General features: G+C 39.2%; 1 pseudogene; it reads right to left on the bottom strand.

Annotated features, from left to right (window-relative positions):
* Positions 1–4,922: 4,922 nt before the first annotated feature.
* LOC149105366 (uncharacterized) overlaps positions 4,923–7,277 on the bottom strand; it is a 5,372-nt pseudogene continuing 3,017 nt past the window's right edge.

The following is a 7,277-nucleotide window of genomic DNA, read 5'->3' as shown; positions in this document are numbered from 1 at the left end:
AACCTTGTGATTCGAATAAAATTGAACTCGCTTACATGTCGTAACATTTTATTTTACTGACGGCGAATATTTTAATTCCCAGAGCTATAACTTTTCGAGTGAAAAAAAGCAATAACCAAGGTTTCCTAAAATGTAGATATTTTGACCAAATGATATATACCAGAGGCCATTTATACAAGTCAAAGTTGGCCTTTATTTGTCCCTTGCCAGGAGACACAAATGGCGGCTGTACAAATACCCTTCGTTAAAAAGCTACAAACAAAACTTCAAGAAACTTATTACACGATTTTAAAGTATAAGAATAAAATAATATTTGTGCAAAGTTTTGTTTTCATAAGATTGTTTCTACGCCCACTCTGTTTTCGTAAAGAAGTGTGAAATTCTGAACATTTTAAGCCCTGAAAACCGCCATTATATGCAAATTTCGAACTTCCTTAAATTTTGGCCGTAAAATAAATCGTTGGAACTTTAAACTATTTTTCCTTGAATAGGTTAACGCAAAGGTATGTTTTGGGGAAATGAAAGAAAAAGCGATTTGTCGTGACTGTCTTCTGATTCTCGACACTCTCAGAAAATCACTCTTAAATATGTATGTCGATAATAAGCCTTACCTATGAGGTCTCTGCCATAAACACCTTCCACCTGATTCAGCATTGAATTCCGTCAAACTCTCCCTCCCACGGGTAGGCACGTATTAGAGATAACGCTATATTTAGGGTTGTATTATGATGCTCAATAATTTGGTTTAGAATTCAGAGTTTTCGTTCGTGATCGCCAAATGTTTATTATTTTGTAGTTCCCTCGTTAGTCCTGTAATTCTAAGGCATGACTACCCACAAAGTGAGCTTTGTGACTTGAGATTGTTTGTCTTAAAGTTTATCGATAATACTTTAGCTCTAAACCCCACCACTAGTCATGTTTGGGTTTGTCTACTGGCCTTGACCTGAATCTCCCACAATAATCCTGATTAGGTTTCTTGAAACTTAAGTTTCTATCGCTTGTTTCAAGAATTTTGTAGTTTGCTCTTGAGAGTCGCGTGAAAGTGTTTGGGTTAGTATTCAACAAAATTCGATTTACAATCGATGTTATTAAAGCTACGACTGCGTAAGTAATGTGAAATTATCAGCTTTTTTTTTTTTTTAAAGCGCGGTAGAAATCAAAAAGGTTATTGTAAAAATTCTAAAAGGGGTTAATCGTGCCTAAATAATATCATATGCATAAAATAGGGGGAGGGGAAAAAGTTTGCTGGAATGTAAGTACTGTAACTATAACCAAGTAAGTAGTAGATAAATGTTGTGCTGTCGCATTGTATTGTAAGTATTTCTCATTGTAAGTAGTGTTTTTTTTTTTTTTTTTTTTTTCCTTTGCTTTTTTTGTTTTGTTAGTGTTAAATAAAGTTAATTGAAAATAAAAAAAAAAAAAAAGAAACTACGGCTGCATACGTGTATGCAAACAAACAATTGCGTCTGTGTTTTGATGTTTGAACCCGTTATTTTGTAGTCCTTGATATTCACCAATGTTTACTTTGCCGAAGGCTAAGCAGTTGTCTGTTTCCTAAGAAATGTATGTGGTCATTTTCGCTTCATATGACCTGCCACTAAAAAATTAACGTTTTCGGATTCCTTGCACCCCATATGATAACCTAGTTGAACTAGTAAACTCAATTTTAGCGATCAGTTGGTATAAAAAGTCGTTGTAAGAGAGCATAAAAGTTGCAAGATCAGATGCAGCTGATTAGGTACAAAGAATGTAATGTCACAAATTCTGTATCCAATCAATCACCCTGGGCACACACGCCAACAAAAATGCCGGGGTGATTGCATCTCGGATCAACGGACGCGCGCATAAAAATTGAAAACAAATTTCAAAACGGCGGCTTCTGTGCCATTTGAAGATGAATCGAAAAAATGACTCATATTGACACAGAAGAGCTACAAGAATCTAGTGACGAGGTAAGCGAGAAAACAGAGAAGCTATTGAGTCAGCGGTCAATTGTTTCATAGAATGCAGTGACCTGGGGGAAAATTTCGCATTTTTTGTTAAACAAGAGGCAAAAAGATTAAGAGGTCTTTATGAGCAACGTGCTCGAGGGAAAGATCCTTTTACCATTTTCTGTGAGTCATCACTCAACACAGGAGCAGAGTTAAAAGACGAGACCTGTACATGGTTGGATTTAATCTACAGGAGGCTGTCAGCTCGTCGGCGAATTAAGAGACCTTGGTATTTAAAGTTTTCCCGTGACATTCCAAAGGAAATTTTCTTAGCTCTTAAAAGGACCTTTTCAACCACAACGAATCATGACCTGAGAGGAAATGTATACATGGAAGGAAATCGTAAGGGCTTCTCAATCAGTATTGCATATTTTCCGTCTGTTCTTTACATGTTTCGACTTTTGACAGGAAAGACAATTGAACAGTGTTGTGTCATTACGGTTTCTGTTACACACATAAGTTTTCTTTGCATGACTAAGTTTGCTCTGTACACTTTGCTCTCACTTAACCAATCAGAGTAGATCAGAGCGCTGGACGTTGACCTCACCCGACTGAAACAAAATTATTCTTTAAATTTACTGTTTCACACCTGCATATCCTCATGGTAAACTTTGTTTGTACCAAAACTTGACTAAATAGCGCTGTTAACTTTAGCAGCCGAAATGGCGTCAAGGGCGTCAGTGACCCTGAACTAGACTACGTTTATAGAAAGGCTTGTAATGTCAATGGTTTTGTAAGCGAAGAAGGCAGTGTAGATTCTCTCTTGTCTTTACTTGATTTATTCAAGTTTTTTTCTTCGAATTGAAGGGCTTTACTAGTTTTCTACGTCGTAATATGTGTCCAACCTTCACAGAAAATACACATTACGGAATTAAGAGAGCCAAAGAGTTTAGTTTCGCCAAATTAAATGCGAGAGATTAAAGAAATATATAGATAGTACACCTTGGAAAAACGATTGGAAACTGCTTCGAAGACAAGAGTGGCATTTTTATTATCAAGACCGAAACTTTAAAAGGAAGAAAACGTCGCTGACGTCCTCCTAATTGGAAATAAAGTTTGGATTCTCGCGTCTATCTAGTGGTTCATAAAAAAAAGGTTTAAATTTATCTTCAAGTGCAGTGGATACAGAACTCCACGCCGTTGCTTGTTCAGTGGCCGTTCAACAGGCGGACTTGTTACCTGCCAAACTATTCTTTGACTTACTTTCTTAAATTGCGTGCAGCGGCATACCAGGTGAGTTTGGCCGAACCATGGTTCGTACTTTTGCGAGAGGTAGTCTAGCCGAAATACCCATGGCGAGACCAAACCAGCCTGATATGCCGCCAAAGCGTACCAGAAAGGAACGATTAGGTATTTACCGTACCCAAATTCGGCCAAATGACCTGATATTGTAGCCATATCAGGTCAGTGACTTGATGTCTCAGGATATCAAGACAGTAGACACAGCTTCTGATTGGCTAGTTGGGAATTTAGTTACGGTAATCTAGAGTTACACGAAGAGATCTACTCACAGCCTTCCCAGCTCGGTATTGTAGCGGAAAATATCCTCAGGTAAGTCTTTCAACTGATTGTTTTGCAAGTACCTACCAACAAAATAATCACAATCAGTGTCAATTGCACGATAAAAGGGAAATTAAAGAGTGTGTGCTAAGAGGTTCCCTTCCTGATATAGGATACAACCTTACAGAAAACAAGAATAATAAAAATAAAAATGGGAAAACAAAACTCTCTTACAGGATACTTTCCATGTTGTTTCTCCATCTAGAAAATTCTGAGATCCCGGAATTGCAGGATCTCTTTCATTTGTGACACCACTCATATTTAGCCTGAGACATAGGAGATTAGGGCAGAGGGTCACAAAGTGTCCGCGCTGACTTAACATCGAATTTATCTTACACAACAAGCGTTTTAAAAGGTGACAATCGCCGAAATTGATGATCTTACTAAGAAACTATTAAGAAACAGTTTAATGTGTCAATTATATGGATATATAACTTGTCCATATCAACCATGTCTTGTCCGTCTCTATCAGCAATGTCCTCAAAGGGTATTTTAACTAAGTTTTTGTCATTATTACGCTTACATGTGTCTTTGTGTGAGATATTTTGACGAGTTTGTTGCAAGTTCTTATACTATTCTTTGATGTCCAAATCAACTTTGCACTTTTTCTGGGCTGACTTAACATCGAATTTATCTTACACAAGAAGCGTTTTAAGAGCTCCTGCCTGAGAGCATTGAGAGTCTTGCGACAGCGACTATTTTGGCACATTGTTCATAACTCGCCTCAAGATACCCTTTGGTGAACTGTTTTCAAAAATCATAATTTTAAGTTCCAGAGTTTTTTTATTTTCGAAAAAAATTCGAAAGTTTGAAAATGAGGTCAAAGCGCGTTTTCCGCCCAATGGAATGCCCCAAATAACACGGAAAGACGAAGCATTCGTTAAGTCTTGAAATTTAATCAATTACTGTTAAAGTTTACTCAGGTATAGAATAGCTATTCCTCTTTAAGTCTAACGTAACAAGTATGTCAAATGCTCCAATATTCTGAATTTTCAAGCCATCATAAAATCGCGCGCGACGACCGCTTAACGGGAGGTAAAATATTGGCTAATTTTGAGTGGGTAAAACCCTTCCTGGTATGTTGTTTTTTCGAAATTTAACTCTATAGGCTAAACGTTTTGTTCTGTAGCTGTTATCCTTCCAAATCTCAAGCTCGAACTCAACGCGCTTCCGTCTCTGCAAAACGAAGTTGTTTGTCATGTACAACTCACAGATGACCAGATAATTTGAACACAAAATGGACGCTGAACTTAGAGGTTAAGGAAAATAAAAAATAAGCTCTTGTATTTTCTGGCTTGACCTTACGACTAATCTATCCCTTAAGTTAGATAAGTCATTTAGAAACCATTGAAAGCCTGTGAGTGAAAAAAAATTAAAGCAATGATAAAATTTGAAAACCATTTGTCAACAGATAATCTGTCGATTTCACATGGGACAAGAGTACACAAACATACCTGTCGCAAACGTTCCTGAATAAGTTGCAACGAAAACAACAGCATTATATCCTTATTAGCGTATAATCTATGATTTTATAAGACAAATTTCACGAGCTGAACAGGTTAATTTCGCTTGTGACTCTTGTAGTTTTATGCTCAATATTATAGCAAATATTAATTCCGCCCGCTTAATGTTTACAAACAACTCGGTTCATCGTGCGGAGCTCATATTCAGATCCAAAGTGAACGCAATGCATACCAAGAGCTCGAACCTACCCCAATGACACCGCATGCAGCCTCTGAAGCCATATTTTTCTCGAATCAAGAACCTTTACCACCAAGGATAACTGACATTTTATGACGGTGGTTTTGCTGTTGAAACGCGAGAGACCCGGAGTAACGCAACACTCCTTTGAGTCACGCATGCGGAGACGGGAAACTATATCTGTTGTCAATATAAAAGTCGAGTTAGCAGAAAAGTGAGCTTAAGTTAGCAGTATTCTCAAATACTGTAAAATCAAATACAACCTCGCTTATTTCCAGGTGTCACGGTTATCTTAGTATTTTACAAGCAAAATACAAATTGTGGCCAAACTTTTGCTGCCCATTTTTCACACATTGTTTTTGGCGGCAAGCGAGAGGGGAGTGGTCGGCGTCGTAAGGGTCTGTGAACAAAAAGGAATGGTAACCCTAATGCCACAGTTATCCTAACAATAAGACTTCTCTAGCACTCGAAAGTTTGTTGTTTTGTATCGGCGTGCTTATGAGGCAGCCAGAATGCACTACGATGACAAACCCTAGCTGAGCGTGAATGTTACCCTTGCACCTGGGTTATATGTTGTTCTTGTAAAGACTCGGATAGGTACAACTCAGCTATCTGAACAACTTAATTTCAATTCCATGAAACAAAATATGTTCTACACACTGACGATCAACAATTAATCACCAAAATTGTTTATATTTAGTTTGGCGCTTAAGTTTCCGATATGTTTGTTGCTACTGTCGCTAAAATATCCTTAAGCAGAATTGTTTATAGTCTTGCCTTCAAACGCGTTCTAAAATCAAGGAAAAAATGGTGTCTGGATGATAAAGAGCTTGAAATCAAAATTTGATTTTGCTTGTTAACTCGGGCTAGGATAACCCTACTGATACGGTACCCTCCCTTCTTGTAAACAGGCCTCAGTACAGTCCTTGTGGATCGTAAGGTTTGTTCATTGTTGACAAGAACAGTTCTGTGTTATGTCCTTTAGTAGTTCCATGTACGGAGCTCTCCTGCGCACGGGAGGCTGTGATATATCTAGACCCAGGCCCTCGCAGACACGCTGCAGCATTGGTAACTTGAGCATCTTCAAGGTGTCACCTTTCACCATTGAGCAAAGATGGAACTGGTCATACATAATGGGATGCTGGATCTGGCTTGCTGTGGCCGCCACGTCTCTGGCGCCAGTGAAATTTGTCTCCTCTTCTGATGCCTGGATATCCAACTCATTCATATCTTGCTGGCGAGCGGCAGCATTAAGATGTGAAAAGTAAGAGGCGATCTGCGAGGCTGTAAGGAGTTCTGATGACTGGAAAAGGCGCAGACAGTCAGCACCACGAGCACGACGCATTTCACGAGCAACGACCTCCGCATCGAGCTTTCGGCCTGTTGTTTGGCCGATACGAAATTTAGCCAAAAGGTAGGACCTTTGTTTATCGCTGAACCGATAAGCTTTTTTTGACAGCTCTTAGAGCCCATCCCTCCTTGCCATCTGCAATAGGGTAATCCTGGGAAAGCGTTGAGGTTTTTAGGGTTGGTAAAACGCCAACGCCCTCCTCCAGGGTTGACTTGTAACCCATTTTGGCTAGATCTCTCACAGTATGTCTCTCAGGGGACCGTGTGCATTTCTCGAGAGACAAGTGCTTTTCAAGCGCCGATCCCTGTTGAAAGATGCGCACGCACCCATCCTGGGGACATGAATAAACCCCAGCAACTTTGTTGCTCTCCTCTGGATTGACATTCTGCATTTAATCCGCGCTGGCTTCAGAAGTTGTGGCTTTGGTCGACTTGTTGCGCAAAGGTTTGAAGTCTCCCGGGGAAAATGCTGCCACTAGTCCGCTCTGACTAGGTTCTGAAACATGATGAGACACACATCCACATTATATTTCAATCTAGGAACAAGTAACAATGCAGTTATTGTTATTGGTAATAACAGGTGTTGAAGAGGTACTACTGAAATGCATTACCCATCCCTCACTCCCTCTCTACCTAACACTATTAATCAGGGAGGTTTCCGCACTCGTTATTGTA

Source organism: Orbicella faveolata, unplaced genomic scaffold (genome assembly GCF_042242905.1).
Source record: "Orbicella faveolata isolate gen_17 unplaced genomic scaffold, um_ofav_v1 contig_34, whole genome shotgun sequence".
Taxonomy (NCBI): domain Eukaryota; kingdom Metazoa; phylum Cnidaria; class Anthozoa; order Scleractinia; family Merulinidae; genus Orbicella; species Orbicella faveolata.
The sequence above is the reverse complement of the archived record's forward strand: the minus strand, read 5'-3'. Positions and strand labels throughout refer to the sequence as shown.